The sequence below is a fragment of the Varanus komodoensis genome, unplaced genomic scaffold (genome assembly GCF_004798865.1).
Source record: "Varanus komodoensis strain SLA01 unplaced genomic scaffold, ASM479886v1 scaffold3, whole genome shotgun sequence".
NCBI lineage: Eukaryota > Metazoa > Chordata > Lepidosauria > Squamata > Varanidae > Varanus > Varanus komodoensis.
The window spans coordinates 1,228,125-1,248,903 of record NW_025335761.1 but is presented as its reverse complement, the minus strand read 5'-3'; the positions used below and the strand labels follow the sequence as shown (position 1 = coordinate 1,248,903).

General features: G+C 42.7%; 1 long non-coding RNA gene across 1 annotated transcript; it reads right to left on the bottom strand.

Annotated features, from left to right (window-relative positions):
- Positions 1-6,687: 6,687 nt before the first annotated feature.
- On the bottom strand, positions 6,688-11,201 carry LOC123026834. Its single transcript, XR_006415396.1, has 5 exons — positions 11,004-11,201; positions 8,838-8,889; positions 7,564-7,647; positions 7,257-7,350; positions 6,688-7,024 (listed from the first exon to the last, which is right to left on the bottom strand). It is a non-coding gene; the product is annotated as an uncharacterized LOC123026834 (long non-coding RNA).
- Between the last annotated feature and the right edge of the window lie 9,578 nt (positions 11,202-20,779).

Sequence of the window (20,779 nt, the reverse complement as noted above, 5' to 3'; positions counted from 1 at the left end):
CCTCCCTCCCTTTGTTTTACTGTTAAACTAAGAAAGTATAGGCTTTTTTATATGCAACCTAGTCAAGCTTACTCTGAAATGTACCATGTGTATATCTTCCTGTCAGTCTTTGTCTAGAACTGTGAGTGATACCTGGTATTCTTGTGGTAGATCTTATGGAACACAATCAGCTGTGCAATCTTAGGAACACTATATCTGGTCTCAGTTTTACACATGTCTAATCAAAAGTCTTTTTTGTTTTTGTCATTTTAAAATGAAAATTTGCATTTACATTGTACAGATTTACATTTAACTTGTGCATCCTGAAACATGCATTTTTTGAGCCAAGAACCCCTTCTCACATGCCACACTTTAAAGGATAGCATGTGAGGAAGAATAACTCATAAATGCAGGATATTTATAAATGCATAGTAAACAACATTCTCTAATATCCCTGTGTTCTATCCATGTCTACTTAGAGATACGTCCCAAGTACATGTTGCATTGCACACTGATGCTGCATTGGATAGAGAGACGTTTCTAGACGGAACTCCATTGTTGTGAAAGTGTGCACTGCTGCATGGAACTCGGGTGTTCTGACTTTTCCTATTTAATGTTCTTGGGGATAGTTCAATGTTTGTCAATATTATACGAGAAATCCTCAAAATAGGAAACTGTTGACAAGAGTGCCCAACATGCTTCCTATTATACATCGAGTAGATTGAGATTTTATAATCCTTTGAACATTTGAACAGGTGGCATACAGATGCCACCTTCAAATGAATGCTTATTTGGATATCTGATACACTTTTGTTGAAGTCTACCTGGTAGTAAGTTCGTTTTCAGAGATATACATTTCACATCTACTCTTTGCTATGGAGCTATACAAATTTATGTATGTCTAAAAGAAAAAAAACCTAGAAGAAAAAGAAAAAAGCAAGAGAAAGATAGATCACCCAGCATGGAAAAAGTCAGCTTCCAATTGACTTCAAAACATTAAATAATAATCCTCCTTCAAAATACATAGGACTGGTGGAATCATTCTTGCTATCAAGAGCTAGGTTCTCTCCATCTCTCTTCCAAACAACAGACCATTCTTTGGCAAAAGCACTTTATTTCCAAGGAATATCCAGCAAGCTATTGGAGAAAAAAGAAAATGTCTCTGAGCAGGCACACTGCAGTTCATTGAAGCGAAACTGGGAATTATTTCTGAGAACCCTACTTTTCAATAACCTTGGGCCCTACCCCTCTGCAGATGGGCAAGCCTTCTAGTTGGCTAGCACGTCTCTCCCAGTGCTGTGCCAAGGATCAAACCAGACTGCTCCGGCTCCTTTCCCATGTCTCCTCCCAGCATTTGCACATCCTGTTAGTTCCCAGAGTCTTGCATGAACACCTGGAGACGGCAGCCTTGAGATAAGCTCTTCCCCCTCTCCCATCTCTGTGTCTGCAGGCTTCATTCCTCAGGCCTCACCATCCTCATTCGAAGAGTCAGTGCCACCCTGGTCCTGAAACACATGCCGAGAACTGCCTCTCTCATCCCCAACACTTAACTTGTGGAAATACAATGTGAAAGTGTGCTTATTTCTGAAAACCATATTCATGATTTGATGCAATATTTAAAATAAAACACTGCAGTGCTCTTCCAAGGCTCTATCAAGTTTAAAATCTGAATCTGGTTCTATCTTGCACACTTTCTACCTACTTTGAGCATGCATCTTGGACCCTGGGGTCATAAACAGTGACTGAACAAACCAAAGCAAAATCTGTGCACAATCTTCTAATCTCTTATTCTGAAGTTTCATTCTTTTCACTAAGAGTGTCACTAATTTTCCAATTTTTTTCCAAAATTAGAGAAGATGTGACAGCAAAAGTATTAATCTTCCACAAGAAAGATATGGATACATGTTCCTGATGATGCGTAAATTTCCTGAGCATTGCTGGGCATGACATTGCCTGGTTACACATGTTGCAACAAGCCACCCTGTGTGGGTTCCATGGTTTACCTTTTGTGCCTGACAAAAGGAACAGTCCTCCAAGAGGTGTCCCAGGATGCACTGCAGAGAGAAATTAGGTTCCTGCTTTGGCAGCTCCTGAGTTCGGCTTGCTTCATGCCCTGAAGCACAGACTGAGGAGCTGATCAGGCACCCTTGGTATCTGCTCCAAGCGGGCTTCAAAGCGGACTGCTGGAGCAAGGTGGAGTACCTGATTTGTGCTCAAATCAGGTACTTTGAGGAACCAGAGCAGCAACTGATTCCCCCTCTCCTTCCCTTTCTTACCCAGTTTCCGGAGCACCAGACAGTCCTTTATGATGCAGCTCTTTACTGGCACTTCACAGTCCCCTAGCAAACTGAATGATACTCTCTGCTCATGTAAAGAGTGAATGTTGAACCCAAACTGGAACTTCTCCCCAAATAGGAGTTGAGAACCCCAAGGATGTCATTTCTGGGGATCTCAGTTTCCATGCTGAGGCCACCTTGTCTGGGGCAGCTCAGGACTTCAAGTACGGGCTGTCTGAACACCAAATAAATATCATGTCATCAGCCCAAACCATATAAAAGGTCCCACTCTGGACCTGGTTTTTCTTGACCAGGCAGGAAGATGGTGATCTGGTAAATGGGATGGGGGAATAACATCTACCCCTTTGTCATGGTCAGATCACTTCCTCCTGAGGTTTGGTCTTATGGCTCCATTTCTCCTGTCTCAGGGTGGGCGACCTATTAAGATGGTCCACCCCGGAGGATGATGGATCCATTCCAGAGGGCTCTGGGGATTTTTCAGCTGGCATGGTAGGTGCCCCAGTTGAAGCCCAAGTCTCTCTGTGGAATTCGGAGGTGGCCTAAGTGATTGATACGATCATTCACAAACACCTGTGGCAGAGCTCAACCGGCTCCTACAGCACAGGTGAAGGTGATACAGCAAGAAGACAGTTAGAACTCAGGTAGAGGAGCACATGAAACAAATCTGGCCAAACATGGCTTATTGAACATTGTTTGTTTGTTTGTTTGTTTGTTTGCAGCTTTTATAGACTGTCCATCTACTGGCATCTCAGGACAGTTTACAGCAAAGCAACAGATAAAATAGGACACTGCATTCAGTATTATAAAAACCACATTAAAATGATCAAATATTAAAATAATGGGAAAATAAAAAGGGGTTTGCCTGGCACTGAAAAGAAAAAGTGCCAGCACCAGGCAAACCTCTCTGGGGAGCATATTCCATAATCGGGACACCACCATAGAGAAGGCTCTCCTCCTGGTAACCAGTGTCCTAATCTCTTTCAAGGAGGTATCCAGAAGAAGGACCTCTGCCTCAGATCCGAAAGGGCAGGAGAGCATATAGGAAAGAGGTAGATCAACAAATGATGCCCATTCCATGGCAATGAATGTGGCAAGAAAGTGCTTTCTCCAGGGGATCTTGGGGTCATTTACACTCTGGCCCAGAAGGAGATCTAACCGAACCCTTGGAGGCCTACTGTGACAAATTTGCACGACACTTTGAGGATAAAAGCACTTGAATTCATAGCAATTTGGACACCACCGTTATCCCAGTTCCATTTGCAGAGGCACCCAGTCAGTCCTCATTCTGGTTCTATTCTACTGGATGAGATTGCAGCCTGAAGATGTGGAGAGGTGCTTGGTCTGGTCCAACCTATGAAACATTTGCTGACCGGGAAATCTAAGGAGGGGACTTTGTGGTGCTGACCTCTTTAAAGTCAGCTGCAATTGCCCCCCCCCCCAAAAAAAACTAATCTAGACCCAACCCATATAAACAACTATAGACCCATAGCCAATATTCTCTTCCAGGACAAGCTGTTGAAGCAGGTTGTGGCCAGGCAGCTCCAAGCACTCCTGGAGAAAACAGGTTATCTGGACACGTTTCAGTTGCGCTTCAGGCCTGCCTTTGAATGGAAACCGCCGTGGTTGCCCTGTAAGATAACTTCTGCCAGGAAAGAGAAAGGGGGAGGGAGACCCTGTTAATTCTTGTGGACCTCTCAGCAGCTTTCGATACCATCGCCTGTGGTATCCTTCTGGAGGGATTGGCAGTGGGAGTTGGGGCACTGCCACTGTCTCTTTGTGGTGTTTTGTGGTGGTTCCACTCCCACCTGACCAACCATCTTCAGATGATAGTGCTGCGGGACTATAGCTCTGCACCATGCCCCTGTGCAGGGATCTATTCTCCAGTGATCTATTCTGTCCCCCATGCTCTTTACTATTGTAAGCCGTCCTGAGTTGTAAGCCATCCTGTGAAGGACGGCATATAAATAAAATAAATAAATATTATCTACATGAAATCACTGGGAGAAGTCATCCGGAGGTTTGGGCTGATGACACTCAGCTCTGCCTCTCATTTTCACCCAATCCAGGTAAGACGGTGACCATTCTTAACCAGAACCTGGGTTGGTAATGGACCGAATATGGAGCAATAACCTGAAGCTCAATCCAAATGATATAGAGGGGCTGTTAGTGGGCAGTCCATCCACCCAGCTGGGGAATTTTCAGCATATCCTGGATAGGGTTGTATTCCTCCTAAAGAACAAGGCTTGCAGCTTGTGAGTGTGCCTGGACCCTGAGCTGTCATTTGTCTCTCAAGTGAACTAAGTTGCCAGATGTGCTTGCTATGAGCTTAAGCTGATTTTTTAGCTGCATCCCTACTCGGATGAGTAAAGCTGTGCTACAGTTATCCATGCACTGGTAACCTCATGCCTGGTTTACTGCAATGGGCTCTATGTGAGGCTGCCTTTGAATATGGCCCAGACACTGCAGTTCATTCAGAACAGGGCCTCTGGATTCTGTTCATTCAGAACAGTTGACAAGGACTGGTTCTTGTAAACATATCACACCGGTCCTTCACAAGTTGCATTGACTGGTGGTTGCTGTCCAGGTCCAATTCAAAGTGCTGACTTTAACATACAACATCCTAAATATCTGAGGTTATCTGAGAGAGTACCTATCTCCATAGGTTCCCACCCAATCACTAAGGACTCCATCAGAGGCTCTTTTGCATGTTCTTCCCCCTAAAGAAGTGAGGAAGGAAGGGCAATTTCTTCCAACCCTCCCTTACCTACAGCCCAATGCACCAGATCACACAGAATCTCCAAGGATCTACCAACCTCATGGAAGCAAAGTTTGGGTGTGAGGGGGCTGACAGAGTGCAAAGACAGTAAGGAGCTGAGTCAGACCTCACAGGGATCTCTCTCTCACTCCGTGTGTATGTGTGAGTGTGTGTGTGTGTGAAAATTAATTAAAAAGATGCAATGACAAAGATATAATACTACTACTGCTAAGATATTTGTTAATGTACAACATGTGCTATAATGCCTATGTTGTACATTAACAAGCATCCTAGCAATAATGATATTCAGTTGGCTTTATAACCTAGTAGCTAGCATAGGAGGGTGCAGGGCAATGGAGCACTCCGGGAAACTAGGTCAAAACTCATGCATGGCATTGTCTCCACTACACCAGATTCACAGAGAATCTCACCTCCACAGCACTGCATCTTCCCTCCCTGCCGTCGATCTGTGAAGGACCTTTCATAACCTTGAAAAGTTCTGTCCTTAAACATAAATGTCCTTCCTCCGTTATAGCCTCACAACTGCCTTGTGGAGTAGATTAATCTGAGAAATAGTGACTGGCCCAAGTTCCTGTAACTTGGAGTCCTGCACTGAGCAGGGGGTTGCCCAGCAGCTTTCTTGGCCTCTTCCAACTCTCCTGTTCTATGATGCTATGATTATGCGGTGTGTTTTACGGCTGAGCAGGGATTTGAACCTTCCCAGTCTGATCCCATCCCTTGAATCACTGCAACATGCTGGCTCTGATTAATATTTCTTCTTTTTGTGGGACAGTGTTTTGAAGTTTTATTAATGAATGACGTTCAAGGGTGCATTGACATAATCTTGTGAAAAGCACTACAGAAACACAAAGTGTGATTATTTTCCAAACAGGCATTCTCAAAATGGATGTGCCATAAAAATAATAGGTCCTTTGAATTGAATAACTGGCTGAGGTTTTCTGTTGAACAGATTATCTGTTCTCTGGCTATGGACAATGTGAGGGTAGGCCTTTTATTCTCACATTTCAATTCACGGAATTTTCTTGAAGGGGGAAAAATCCTTATAACCATAGGAACTCCCCATTTTGAAGGACCCACAGGCTAGATAGGAATTTGCATTAAAACTTACTCCAGATGAAAACATGCTGCACAAATTCATCAAACAAGAAGTCTCTCCCCCTCCCCCTGAGAATAATGCCATGATTAGAGAGTGAATAATGGAAGAGGCAGGCCTGTGTGCCTTTCAAGAGAGCGCACATGACCCTGAAGCAGCTCTCAAGCCATCCACCCAGAGGCTGAAGTGATTATACAGCCATCCATATCTTTCATGTGCTTCGCATGTATGGCATGCTCTGCATTTTTGTTCCTCCAAAGCGCTTTGCGCTAAAGAAAGAACCAAGACCCACAAACGGTTTCTGCATTCGAAATGAAAAGCAACTTTCTCGCCTGCTTCCCACAAGAGAGGAACCTGGCCACCTTAGGAAGTGCGATCCGGATTCAAACATCAGAACTTCTAAGAGGAGACCACCTGCCTCTGGACAATTGGAATGGAAATCTCATTACACAAGGGGAAGGGGGGATGTATCCACCGTTTCTATGCCAAACACACATTTGTGTGCTATTCTAAAAGCAGGAGAATAAAAGTCTTCAGGCTCAGGCGGTTTAGTTAAGTTTATTTTAAAATGTTTTGACAGCTCCCAATACAATACAAGGGTGATGTGCAAAGTGGATTCCAAAATCCATAATGACATATGGGAACAGTAGCAAGAGAGAACACGTAAAATATATGTATCCACCAGCTTACAGTAGGCCAGCTTAAAATACCTGGGCAAGCAAATCGTTCATGTCCTGTTGCAGAAAATGACAGAATGTTGGTGCCAGTTGGGCTTCCATGGTGGGTGCTCCCATAGTTGAGGCATCGCAACAGAGAAGGATCTCTGCCTTGACCTGCAATGGGCCAATGTCCCTCAGAGAAGAGCTTCTCCTGGTACTCCTAAATGTTACAGAAACATATGAAACAAATCAAATGTGTGTTCTCTCCTATATTAATGTAAATTACCTAACCAAAAGCAGACTTTCTTCATTTCTTAGAGCTTTCTTAGAGTAGTGTACATACCCCTGGTGAAAAGAGCCAACTTGCAATGTGTTGGAGTAACCCTTCATTTGATAAAGCAAAGCCTTTAAGCAACTTATACAGCTGTCAGAATTGAGCACATTATGCCTACCTGAGTGAAACAGCCCCCAATGCACTTCTAGACAAAGCTCCTGCTATGGTGCATCCTTACGACCCCTAAGGGAAGGGTCTGTCCACTCCATTCCCTAAAGACAGGACAGACAGTTGAGGAAAGGGAAGGCATAAAACTCTGTCCCTCAACCTGCTAATCTCATCTAGCTTCAAAGTGTGCAAACTGAAAAAGCAGGTGCTTGTTGGAGAAGACTGCCCCTTGTGGCTGAAGGTGTTCTTGTATTTTTCAAATACATGGGCAGGTTTAAATTAATTAAACAAAATGAAAACATTGAAAATGAAAATACCTTTGAGGTGTGCACCTGTGGGTTCTCCTTTGCATGCATGCCAAGTTTCAGGTGTCTAGGTTTCATGTTCTTGATGTTATGGTCCTTATACACAGACAGACAGACAGACAGACAGACCCTCTTTTATTATTATAGCTATACACATGCACACACCTTGATTCCTCAACACTTGATTACTCAGCACTTGGTCTCTATTCCAAGAAAAATGCAGAAGGGCTGAACTTGTGTGTGCAATGGAATCACAGCAGTAAGCCCAGCTCATGAAAAACATACATTCAGCTGACTGTTGTCTATGGACAGTACATGTACAGATATGTCAGTATGGTTGGAAGTAGCTTTCTATTTTCCTGATGACATATACAAGATTCAGATGCCTAATTTATACATATAGACTCCTATTTATTGGTTGTATGGTATTTATTATATGTGTATGTATTGTTTTATTGTAGTTTGATTTTAATGATTGTAAACCATCCTGAGATGCCATGCATAAGGGACAGCATATAAAAGTTTTAAATTAAAAAATAAAGACTCTGTCAGTATCACAGGCAGAATATTTGTAGGGTGGCTTCCCTCAGCACAATCATTTTCACTTTCCCTAAATAAAGGCACTGTTCATTGGAACATGAGTGATAAAATAGCACCATTAGCCACAATCAGGGCTGCAGTAGAAAATTTCCAAGGGCAGGTGCTCCCCATGACAGTTCACGTAAGTTCACACTCCTAAGAGGTGACCAAAATGCAGGCAGCTGAATTGATCCATATCAATAAACCAGTTATAGCAGTTTTGATCTCCACCTGGCACAAGTCTTTCTTAAAGCAAATTAATCTTAACCACACATTCCAACCACCACAAAATACTTTGCATTACAAAAGGGAACAAGGTATTCTTTCTAGGGAAATTCATTTCCTCCTAGCCACTGGGACTATTGCCAGGAACAGGGAATTCTGAGGCTGTCCATGTTCCATCCCCGTCAGTCCTACCTCCACCACAACATTGGCACCCATTTCATTTTAACTGAGGGTGGGAGGTAAGGAAGTCCTACCTGTGGTGATGAGCCATCCAGCCAACAAGGAGGACCATGCATGTATGAAACTGCTTTCATACTCACCAACCTGTTTCTTTTCCCCTTTGCACAGGGGGTTCTAGTTCATTATAAACTTTGGTCCTATGTAACATATGCTTCAATATTCCAAGATATCGTTAGGCACTTTCCTTAACAACCTCAGTATCCTTAATTGTCCCACTGCAAGAGTTTATTTCTTGAACTTACTGCCATAGCATGTTCAGATGCAACAAGATGAGGAATAAATGGCTCAAGAGAACTGAAAAAGAAAAAGATCTTGGAGTAATTATGGACAATAGGCTAAACATGAACCAGCAATGCAATGCAGCCTCCAAAAGGCCAAGTGAGCAACCCCGAGGCTTCGGTGAATGGGGCGGCATAGAAGTTTCAGAGAGAAAGAAAGAAAGAAAGAAAGAAAGAAAGAAAGAAAGAAAGAAAGAAAGAAGGAAAGTGCTATTTTGGGACACATTAACAGAAGTATTATTTCCAAATTACAAGAAGTAGTAGTTTCTCTATTCGCCTCACTAGTCAGACCTCATCTGGAATCCTGTGTCCAGTTCTGAGCACCAAGATTTAAGAAAGATGCAGGAAAATTAGAAAGGGGCCAGAAGAGGCCAACAAAAATGATCCAGGGTTTGGAAACACTACCCTACGAGGAGATTCTGAGAGAATTGGGCATATTCAGCCTTGAGAAGAGAGGACTGAGTGGGGACATGATATCCCTCTATAAGTACCTCAAAGGCTGTCACAAAGAGGAAGGTCAAGATCTCTTCTTTCTGATGCCAGAGTGTAGGACATGGAATAATCAATTTGTGACAACCCAGATTCAGGCTAGATATCAGGAAAAGCTTCCTCACTGTCAGAGAAATACAACAGTGGAACCCGCTGCCCCCACTCTGGAGGCATTCAAAAAGAAACTGGGCAGCCATCTGAATGGGATGGTGTAACTTGGTGTCCTGCAACAGCAGGGGGTTGGACCCAGTGACCTTCATGGCCCTTCCAACTCTACTACTCTATGATGCTATGCTGGGTAGTCACAGAAAAGGCCATTAGATCCTGATCCACGTCCCACCTCTTCCTGATTCAGTGTCTCTGTATAATCTTTTCAAAAGACTGGGCCTTCAGAGAAGGTTGGGGAGTGTGGGGGAAGAGGAATTGGAATTCTACCCTGAGCACCTGTCCCAAAGGATTTCAAAGATCTTTTAGCATGTTTTCCATTGGGATTGCACCAAATCACTCCAGATGGGGCCCAGCCAATGCCTCATTGAGTAATAATATATCTTTCTTTGGGGTGATATTCTATCCCCCTGCTTACGCAGTCTAGGTTGCTTCTTTTGGGCTTAGCCATTCACCAGACAGAAGGTTTGGAAAGATAAAAGATCCTCAAAATGAATTATACATACACACTCTCACACACATTTCTTTTCTGACTTTATATTTTAAAAACATGGGACAAAGCAATCCAGGCAGAACAGAGCATTTAGGTATAAAGTAATGCGAAGTTCAACAAGTGTGATTGAACAAAATGAAGGAAAGCCCCTTGCTTTAAAATGATGGCCTCAGATTTCATCACAGAAGCAGAAAATAAGAGGTTTCGGGCTTTCAGCCTATGATATTAAATACCAAGAATACATATGGCTGACAAAGCCTGTAAATGCATCTATGAATCAGAGCTCTGAGCGAAAGGCACTAATGAGTGATCCCTACCCAAGGGACTGAAAATGTGCAGGCTAGGTTCAAGTAGCTTGGTATTTTATATTTTCGAAACAGATTATGATTTGGTTTTTTTTTAAGCATTCTCCTTGGTTGGCATATGCTAGGCATGATCCATCAGGCTATTTCTGTCAGGAAGATTTGGGCATGTGCTTTTCTTCCCGTTTGAATTCGAGGGGACATGGGCAGAGCAATCCTACTGAGGTGAGAGCAACAGTGGGGCAAGAGGAAAGGGAGGGAAGGCCACAGCATTGCTGCCACCCCTTCCTAAGCCATGCCAAATTTGCACTGACCAGGCTTGAATGCAGAGTGTGACTTCGTTCCTCCTTTTTACCTTTTGTCTCATGATTTTCCCTAAAATGAAACCAAACCCAACCACATGGGTAAACTTGGTTTCTTTCCTTCACAGACTCCACTGGGTGGTAAATGTGGACACTCATAGCCGAACCACAAAGCATTGGTTTAGAAAACAGGTATGCATCTATTTGGCCTTGAATTGGCAAGGTCAGCCTTCAATCGGTTAGCACAACTTTTAATTATTAGACTGCCAAGAATTGAAAGTTCCTTTTTGAGACTATTTGGCTTATGGTGCTTCATTCTATGAAATAAAAAAGAAAAAACTGTTAAGATGCAACAGAGCTTTTATCATGAGTAGCTTACGTGATGACCTTCGTCTGGATCCAGTGTGATAACTCCGGGCTTTTGTTTATTCGTTTCTGACTCTTCCTCTTTCTTTGGGGATGCAGTGGCACAGTAGTTTAAACCACTGAGCTGCTGGGCTGCCAATTGAAAGGTCAGCAGTTCAAAGCCGTGTGACAGGGCAATCTCCTGCAGCCTTGTCCCTAGCTCTTGCCAACCTATCAATTCGAAAGCATGTAATGCGAATAGATAAGTAGGTACCACTTCGGTGGTGCAGAAACAGCACCCTGTGATATCATGCTGGCCACATGATCTTCAGACAGCGCTGGCTCATGCCTATTGAAACAGAGATGAGCACCACCCCCTATAGCCGATTGGCTAGTGGAATAAAATCTGCAGGGACTCTTTTCCTTCTCTTTCTTTAGTAACTCAGATAGATTATTTGTCAAGAATCATATTAGTTACCTATCAGTTTGAAAAGGTAAAATGATTCCTCAACTGAAAATAGAGACATAGAGTTGAGCTGGAAGGACCAACCAAGTCCAATCTCTTGCTTCAAACTCTTAAATCATCTTTGACAGACAGACAGACAGACAGACAGACAGACAGACAGACAGACGACTGCCTAGCCCTTGTCTGAACAGCTCCAGCAGTAATTCCATTGTATGATTGCTCTAATTCTTAGGAAGTTTTTCCTGAGAGTCATCAAAACAAGGCCTTCCTGCAACTTCAGCCTATTATTGCATGTCCTCTAGTCTTCGATGAAAGACAACGAATTACGGCTCTCTTTTGTGGGACAAACCCTGTAGGAACATGCAAAGTGCTATCATATCCATCTTGGTCCTACAGCTTCCACATTGTTCACTGGAATACCCACAGGAAAAACCACGGAGGAGAAGGGAAGGGCGGGGGCAAAACAATGGGGCAAGCACATTCCTCTATTGGCTGCCCTCTGGGTTTTTCACACGGCCGGCCTGCTGTGACTTATTTCCAGGGTGGGATGGCATGACATAGTAATGTGCCCAGTGTCTAACCACTCTGACTGTGTGGAAGTATTTCCTGATGTTAGAGAACAGGTTACAGCTCTCTTCTCTTAGGTAACCTCTTAGGTATCAGTAAGAGCCATCATATTCCCCACTCTATCCTCTCTTCTCAGTGTTAAACATAACCAGCTCCTTCAATATTCTCTTGCAGAACTTAGCTTTTAGTCCCTAATTAGCTTTGATGATCTTCTCTAAACTCATTACAATTTAGCTGAATTCTTCTTAAAATGTGGTCCAGAACAAGAAGCACGATTAGAGGCGAGGACCAGCAAACACAGAATGGAGTGAAACTGTTACTTCCTGGGAATTAGAAACTATAATTCTATTGATGCTAACTAAAATTGTATGTGCCTTTTTTGTAGCCACTTCACATCACTGTCTCATACTTAGCTCATAACTGACTTGAAATCCAAGATCTCTCCCCCGCCCCCCGCTCAAATACTATTGTCAAGCCAGGCATCCCTCATGTTATACCTGTGCATTTGATTTCTTTTACCTAAATGAAAAGCTTTGCATTTGTCTCAAATTTATTTCTAATGTATTAGCTATCCTGTCCAATTTTGTAACAGCAGCAAATTTTATAAGAATCCCACCAGGCCAGTTGTTTTTTTCAGCAAAGCCTAAAAATGGCTAACAATTTTGCAGAATTCAAGGCAAGTTTTGACTTCACTAAGTGGAACCTTGTAATTATTTCAGAGAAAAGTGAAACTAGAATCACAGGATGTGACAGAGATTAGAATCATATCGTAAAGTGCAGAACACCTTGAAATTGCACCTATCATTAAACAATATAAATTGAGTCGTGGCAGCATATCTTAGTGAGCTTAAGACGGTTTCTTGTTGGCTGATATACTGCATTGCAGCGTGCTTTATCAGTTTATGTATTGATTTTAAAAAATATATAATGAATTGATATGAAAGTAAAAGTCAGTTCTAAAGTGCAGCCACACTTTTTTGTATAACTGAAGCCAAGCAAAAGCTTTTCACAGAATTTATTCTGAGATTAGTTGAGGTCAATCAAGTTTTTTTGAACTTCATTATACTGCAGGTGAATTTTGCCCTCAAAATTAGTGACATCAATCCAGCTAAGACTGAAGCAACTGTAAACCTGCTGATTTTAGCAACAGTCAGAGTACCTTTTCTCACATACTATACTCACATGCATACATATGGAAGTACAGTTGTTGCCCATTCTGAAACAGCAAGTTTTTAAAAACAAAGCAGATAAGTAAAATTAAGTCAATTAAAACAACAACTAAAATGATTCCATCAGACTCTGAGATGACTTCAGTGGAAATTTGCTCTCCAGTGTGGTATAGTGGTTAAGAGTGTGGGACTGGGACTCAGGCACTCTGAGTTCTAGTCCCCACTCAACCATGGAGCCAACTGGATGGTTTTGGGCCAATCATAGACTCTCAGCCCAACCTACTTCACACGGTTGTTGTTGTAAGGATAAGACTGAGAGCGGGAGGAAGAGAATTATGTAAGCCAATCTGAGTTCATTCAGGAAAAGCTAACAATAAATCTAATAAATGGATTAATAAATAAATCTTTTGATCAACTCAGTTTAAAGATGGCAACTACTTTAATTTAATATATTTTTGATGATAATTTATTGAAATGTCCAGGTTCTTTCATAGAGAGCAGAAAGAGAACTTGAGTTTACAAAAAGGAGTAAAATTGACAAAAAGGAGTAAAATTGACAAAAAGGAGTAACATTGACAAAAAGGAGTAAAACTGACAGATCAGTCCATTGAAGCAGAGGTTTTCAGAGCTTTGCTCTAAAAAGTTCATGTTTAAATATGTATGTATTCAACCATATTTGTGATGCTGAATTACAGTTGCCACCCCACTTTTTTTGGACAGGGCTTTAACAGCTACATGTCCTCAATAGCTACATGTCAAACAGGAATATCGTGGTCCTTTCCATTTTGGACATGGCCGCACCAACTGACTCTGGTCAGTGCATATGGATGAGCATTTCATTTTGTTGGAAGGCTGGTTGGTCGATTGGTTGTTTCTTGATAGCAGCATATCACAAACTCCTTCCATAAACATAGATCCTTCCACCCTTGGCAATCAACCATATGAGCAGTTTCACTAGATAGTACCCATTTCTTCCATAATCTGAAAGGAATACACACCTCACCCTGTGGATGCTAGTACCTGTTATACCCATAGCCCAGCTGGACTAGTAGCCTGACGGAATTCGGTCAGTAAAGAGGCGCCATCATACTCTGACAAAGCCCTGGCCAAGATTTTATCTAGAGTAGACCAAAGTAAGATTTGTCAAGACGTCAAATTTTCATTGGCTGGCAGTGGTTCTTAAAGACACCACCACACACACCACTTCAAGCCATGAGGCTTGAAGGCATCACTGCTACAACCACAGTCCTGAATTGGCACCAAAGGAGAGGGTTGTATCCTTTGACAACACCAACAGGTTGTGTGTCCATTTCGTGTATTCCCAGTGAAATCCCCCATGCAGGAACGTTTGCCAACTACAGGGCATGGGACAGGAACACGAGTCTGAGTGTTCGACAGAAAGTGTGTAAAATGTTTAAGTGGTTCAAAGCACGAAGAAATACAGGCCTGTTTGGAATCTTTGCAGCTCAATGTTTTATGAAGACTCTGTGAGGTATTTTTTTAATCAAAAAGTGTTTATAAACTTTAGCAATAACTCTTAGATTTTCTAACCCTTCTAGGTCTAGTGCCTCCAATACTCTCAGAGAATAATGTGAATATTCATCACAAAGTCAGTGAAATAATGATAACTTTAAACCTGTTATACAACAACAATTTGATTGGTCAGAGCACTTTTATGTACATTAAGAAAAGATGAATTTATTATTTGTGTCTATTCTGCTTGGCTGTTTAGAGGACCCGATGGACTGGATCCAGAGATAGCCGTACTTTTGAGGAGACCCATTCAAATAACTGATTTTATTGGGTCTACTCTCATTATAAGAATATCTGGATCCTGACCATTGTATTTCACCCAGTCCATTTTTGAAGCAACTATACCCAGTATTTGTTGGTAGCTGCATTTGTGTACTCACTGGATTCCACATGAAATGCAAAGATATAATGGCAGTTACCCCCCACTGGATCCTCAAGTATTCCTTATAATGAATTATATCTAGCCATGGTATATGGGAGGCTTCTAGGCATCTCTAGGTTAGAGTTGTCCACCAAAAACAAACTGTAACTGATTATTCATGAACCTTTTAACCAGTCAGGTCTTGGCAAAGCCTGGCCACCCTTAGCTCCACTTATTCTGCTTTTAGTCCAGGTGTTGCTAACCTGACATCTTCCAGAAGTTTTAGGCTACATTTCTCATCAGAGACAGTAAGCATGGCTGATCGAAAAGGGTTCTTAGAACTTTTTGAAACATTCGGAGGCCATCAGACTGTCTCCTCCTGCTTTATTATGATCTTGAGACTTCTTTCCTGCCCTTCCATGAAATGAAGTAGTAGTTGATGCTTCCAAACCAAGAAAGCAGGGGGGGGGGGGAGTTAAATGTGTGGAGACTAGTTCATGAGGAACTGCCACAGAGCTAGCATTGCAGTAGTAGAGAGTAAGCCAAAGAAGTGTTTTTTGGTTATTGCCTGGCATCATCACCATCTGCTCTCTCTGTCACTGACAATAAAGCTTCAAGATTCAAAATGTGCATGATTTTTACTTGCTCGGTTGTGTTTGTTAGCACTCCTGGGATTTGCATTTCCGATCCTGTTATTCCTCCCCACTGTTTGTTGAAGGAGAACACATTGTAATGTTTTGTCTAAGTAAATAAATCTACATGAACTTTTGGTCTCCTAAGCTGTCTTTTAAAAAAGAAAAGAAAAAAAAAAGGCTCGGGTGCTCATGCAAAACTTATGCAAAGTCCTATGTTTCCTTCCAAATTCCTCTGAAGAGCATGCGTCATCACAACATTTGATCACAGTGAGACGTTAAGCACTAGTTCATACTGCCATCTAGTTTCCAGTTCTTTGTTTTTAACCTCCTAGAGATCCTGCCGTTTTCTCGACTCCAAGAAGAAATATTGCTATAGCTTGAGGAAGCTAATTTTAGCCACATACCATATACATTTTGTAACATGTATAAACAGAGCAAGCATGTACCATCATAAACCCTTTTAAAGGATAATGCTCCACATAATAAAGCAGCTATAGGCCATAACCAGCTTGGAAGCCAACTGCAGAAAGTGCAGCCGAACGCAGCTTTGGCACGAAAGAGAGTCAAAATTAAAATCACAGATCTGGGAATTCCAACGCTTTGGGACAATCCAGATCCAGTTCATCACTTGGCAGCCCTTAGAAAAGTGCTGCACTGTCATGTCAGGTTGCCACGAGCATGGATGTGTCAAGGCTGGTGGTCTGGAGGCAAACTGATACTATCCAGCAAGTAGCAGCATTGGGAAATTTGCAGTCTATAAGCTGATAAGCAGGAAGTCTGGGAGCAGCTCAGTCCTTATTAGGGTCCAAACAGAAATTATTTTACATCTGTGGCTGGCAGTGCTCTTCCCCCCCTCCTCTCCTCTCCTCTCCTCTCCTCTCCTCTCCTCTCCTCTCCCTGAAGTAAACTGAGGTGCCCTAATTCAGATCTTAAATGGTACTGCATCTCTTCCAATCAGGACTAAGACCTTTTTGCCATTGTGCAGAGCAAAATTGGGAGTGGGCAGATGTAGCTGCCAGACACAGGTTGAAAATGATTACTGAATGGGTCAACGAATTACTCAGAGTTAGGAGCAACTTGTAGGATCAGGAAGCAGCTCATCCAGCTCCTTGTATCACCGGGGTCCTGCTGAACTGATCGCAATATCACCCTCTGCTGCTCCCCAGTGGCACGTAGACACAACAAGGAACGTGCGAGGGGTCTCTCCTCTGGCGAGTTAGCCCTCACAGTAGCAGCAAGGGCAAAGTGCCTAGGCCCCTGTATCAAGACCCCTCCCTTGTCTCTCTGCGCCATCAGCCAGAGGCCTCCGTGTTTATATCCATCTACTTCCCTCTGCAGGCTTTAAGAAGAGAACATCCTTCTGTTTTTCTTATGGCCTCCAGATGTTTCTTACTGTTGGGGTGCACTGAGGAGCACTGTTTTATGGCAGGCACAGTGGAGCTCCCAATGTGGTACTTCAGCAGAAGCCTCCTCCAGGGATGATATGGCATGGGAAAAATAAAAATACCATCCACAGCAGTCCTCTGGCAACATGGGCAGCACTGCCATGTTGTCCCTTCTGTTGTTGCGATCGGCCACAAAGATAATCCACACAGGCCAAGCTCTGGCTGCTGGGGGCCTGCATATGGCCCACATCCATCCCCTCCTCCCACTAAAGGCCTGATGTTTCTCTGAAGCTGTAACAGCAGGATGTCCAACCTGGGCCAAATCTGGGCTTCCGGAGTGTCCTAGATGCTCATACCCATTTTCACAGCTTCTGCCCATTTTCTACCATTCTGCAAGGCTGGAATACCTAACACTGGAATTAATCAAACACAAGTCAAAAGAAAGGTACAACGCTGGTATACATAGTAAAAAGGCAAGAGGGCAATGAAGTGTCGTGTGGCTCTGAAAGGGAATTGTATGTAATTGTCTTTTATGTTTCCTTCTGTGAAATCACACGGGCCTAGCTGCCCAGATCCTTGTTTGAAGATCATATAAGAGGCGCTACTTATATAAGACCCCAGGCTCCTCAAAAGAAGGATGGTGTACAAGTGTGCATGACAATATTGAAGTGGAGGGATGGTATCAGATCCAACACTTGTTTGCAAGGCTTTTTCCATCATTAATCTCAGAGCGGATGGAGGCAGGGCTGGAAAGGGAATGCAAGAACATTCTCTTTGCCCTTATGCCACCACCAAAGAGTTTTAGGATGACTTTGGTTTACAAAAAAAGCACTGACACAGAATGTATCAATGCCTCGTGCTTCCTATTTTCTTACTTCCTCTACAACTGTTGCAGAGATGTGTCTGTTCCAAACACATGTGCAGTTCAGTTGTGCACTTCACAAAGAAGTGTGTGGCAAGTCCAGAGCCATCCTGAACCACACCCCTGCCCCTCTGTAATAATAGCACTGAAAAAAATGGTACATACATTTGAGGACGTTTCGATCCAGGCTTTTGCAGTAACCTTGGTCCATCGTATCATTAAAGTGCCTGAACACTCATTGAGGTTGGGTTGCAATTCCTTAAGGGTAAGAAGCATGGCAGCCAGACCATTTTCTCATGCTGGGCAAAGAAAGCCAGAACGATGGGGCAGTAGAGCAGCATTGCCTGAAGCTGGTAAGTAACACGCAACATGTGCTACAGCCCTGGGAGCAGGCAGCCATAACCATGACGACAGTTAAAATTCTATATTTTAGTGAATTTGAGCTTCCAAAAGGAAAAGGGCAGGAAAAAACCTCATGCAAAGGAAAAGGTCAATTGGGGCACAATCCAGAAGTAAGTGGATAAATTGAACCCAAAATGAAACAGGCCACATTGTGGCAGGTTGATGGGTCACAGATGGTCTGCAACTCACCCACCCTTTCCCCCTGCTTTTGTTTTAATTGTTACTGAAAGACGAGATTCCATTTGAACTCAAATGTGAGGCCCCTGAGTCTAAAAAGCATATTGTGCACCCCCCGTAGTGCTCAGGTTAAGTTCATTCAAACGGCACTATGCTGTGACTGTAAGGATCAAAACTGTGCTTTTCCGTCCACCGTCGCGCCTTCGCCTCTGCCCAACAGGTTTGTTTCTGGTCATAAATTCTTAATCAGTGAGCAATCCAGGTTGTACAAGTTAGTAAAGAGTGTACTTAAAACATGTCCAAAGCCAGAAGGAAAAAGACCTTACAATGGACCATTGTCGTGTTTCCTATATCTGAAGTGCACCTTCTTTGATTCCCTAACCTTTGTTGCCCTTTCGTATGAAATTGCCCCTTTTCCGTACATCAAGCCTGCATTTAAAGTGCTTCATTAGCAACTCTCACAGGATCGTCTGCAATTCGGCAAACCCCAACATTCATTTTAGTCGAGCCACCGTGCTTTTCTCTCTCTGTTTAACATCTAAAACCTCCTTGACAAAGTCCTTTCTCAAAATTTACGTCTTTTGTTTCGCCTCAGTTTCTCTAAAAAGCTCTTTAAACTTCGATGTACTCCAGGATGACTTCTGGACAAAAATCATGTCTGGCTCAGCTAGTAAATCTAGTCTTCATTCAATGGGATTAAATAAGTGCTTCACGTCTATTGTAAACGGCTCTTAAAAGATCCTGCATCTTTAAGGGCTTCCTACAATAAATTAAATACATCCCCCCCATTGTAAAACAAAACAAAAATCTAGCATATGAGAGCTGGTGTAGGTCCATAGAAGAAGCACTGTGCTTCTAATTCCTTAACATTTTCCATGATAAGGGAGTCTATGTTAATCACAATGGGCACAGGAGTTTAATTCCTTGTGCATTTAATTCATGTCAAGGAAATGGCATTCCATTTGCTCAGCCATCCACAAGCCTGTGCACCCACTCCAAGTCAGCTCTTGCCAGGCGGGGAGCATTTTCTAACCTGCAACTGTTGCTGCTGCTGCTGCTGTTTTGCAATAAAAACGTGTGTGTGTGTGTGTGTGTGTGTATATATATATATATGTGTGTGTGTGTGTGTGTGTGTGTGTGTGTGTGTGTGTGTGTGTGGAGATATATAGATATATATATCCAACAAACATACATGCCCATGACTTCAATTCCAAGAGCTCTCACACAGCAGATAATAGTAACAGTAACAGTAATTGAGCGTACATAATATAAGCTTAACAAACTTAACAAATTTAACAAAAATAAAACAAATTGGAATTGCGACAGCACTTGCATCTCAATTGCTCCAAGAAAGATGATGATGATGATGATGATGATGATGAGAGGAAGGGAGGGAGGGAAGAAGGAAGGAAGGAAGGAAGGAAGGAAGGAAGGAAGGAAGGAAGGAAGGAAGGACACATTTAGAGTGCAATCATAGGGGTACCTAATGTTGCTGAGGAGGCCATAGGATTATTTGGAGTCCCAGTTCCAAGATCCATAGCTGAGCTCCAAAGGCTGATCACACACACGCACACACTTGTCTCTCTCAGGGCTGGTGAGGAAAGAACCACACTGGCTGCTCCTGCTAAGGTTGCAAAGGTACCTTGGAAGGGAAAAGAAGGGATGTGTTGGAATAGGCAAGGGAGATACCTGGAGTCAAGAACTTTCACACTCTGGCTGGAGATTGTTAGCATGACTTGAGAGCCCAAACCAATTGGTTCCTTAGAAGTGGGAAAACCCCGTGGTTAACTTATGATCTGCTGTTGGGGCAATTTCTGCTCCTTTATCTAGCCCTTAAACAAAGGCTAGCCTTAGGTCTGCTTTGACTAGCCTTTGGTCTGGATTTGTTCACAACCTCCAATCTGGCTGATCAGAGGTTGTTTTCAGAAAGTGGAAACAGCTCACATGCAACATGCAGTTAACCCATAATTTGCCAGTGTGATTTGCAAACTGGTCCCAAACCTCATGAGGCTCTTTGCAGTTCAAAATATAAAGATGATGAACTGGCCAGTTGCTGATCCAAACACTATTAAACTAATAGACAAATTTCCTAACACTGGAAAAGAAGGGTAAGCTTTGGTAAAGATTGCAATGCTGAAAGATTTATTTATTTATTGCTAAATGCATAAATATAAGGAGAATTGGAAAGAAATTCTAATTTCAAGGTTACCTGGACTAAGAAAAGATTGGATCTGTATCACAACCTTTGTCTGC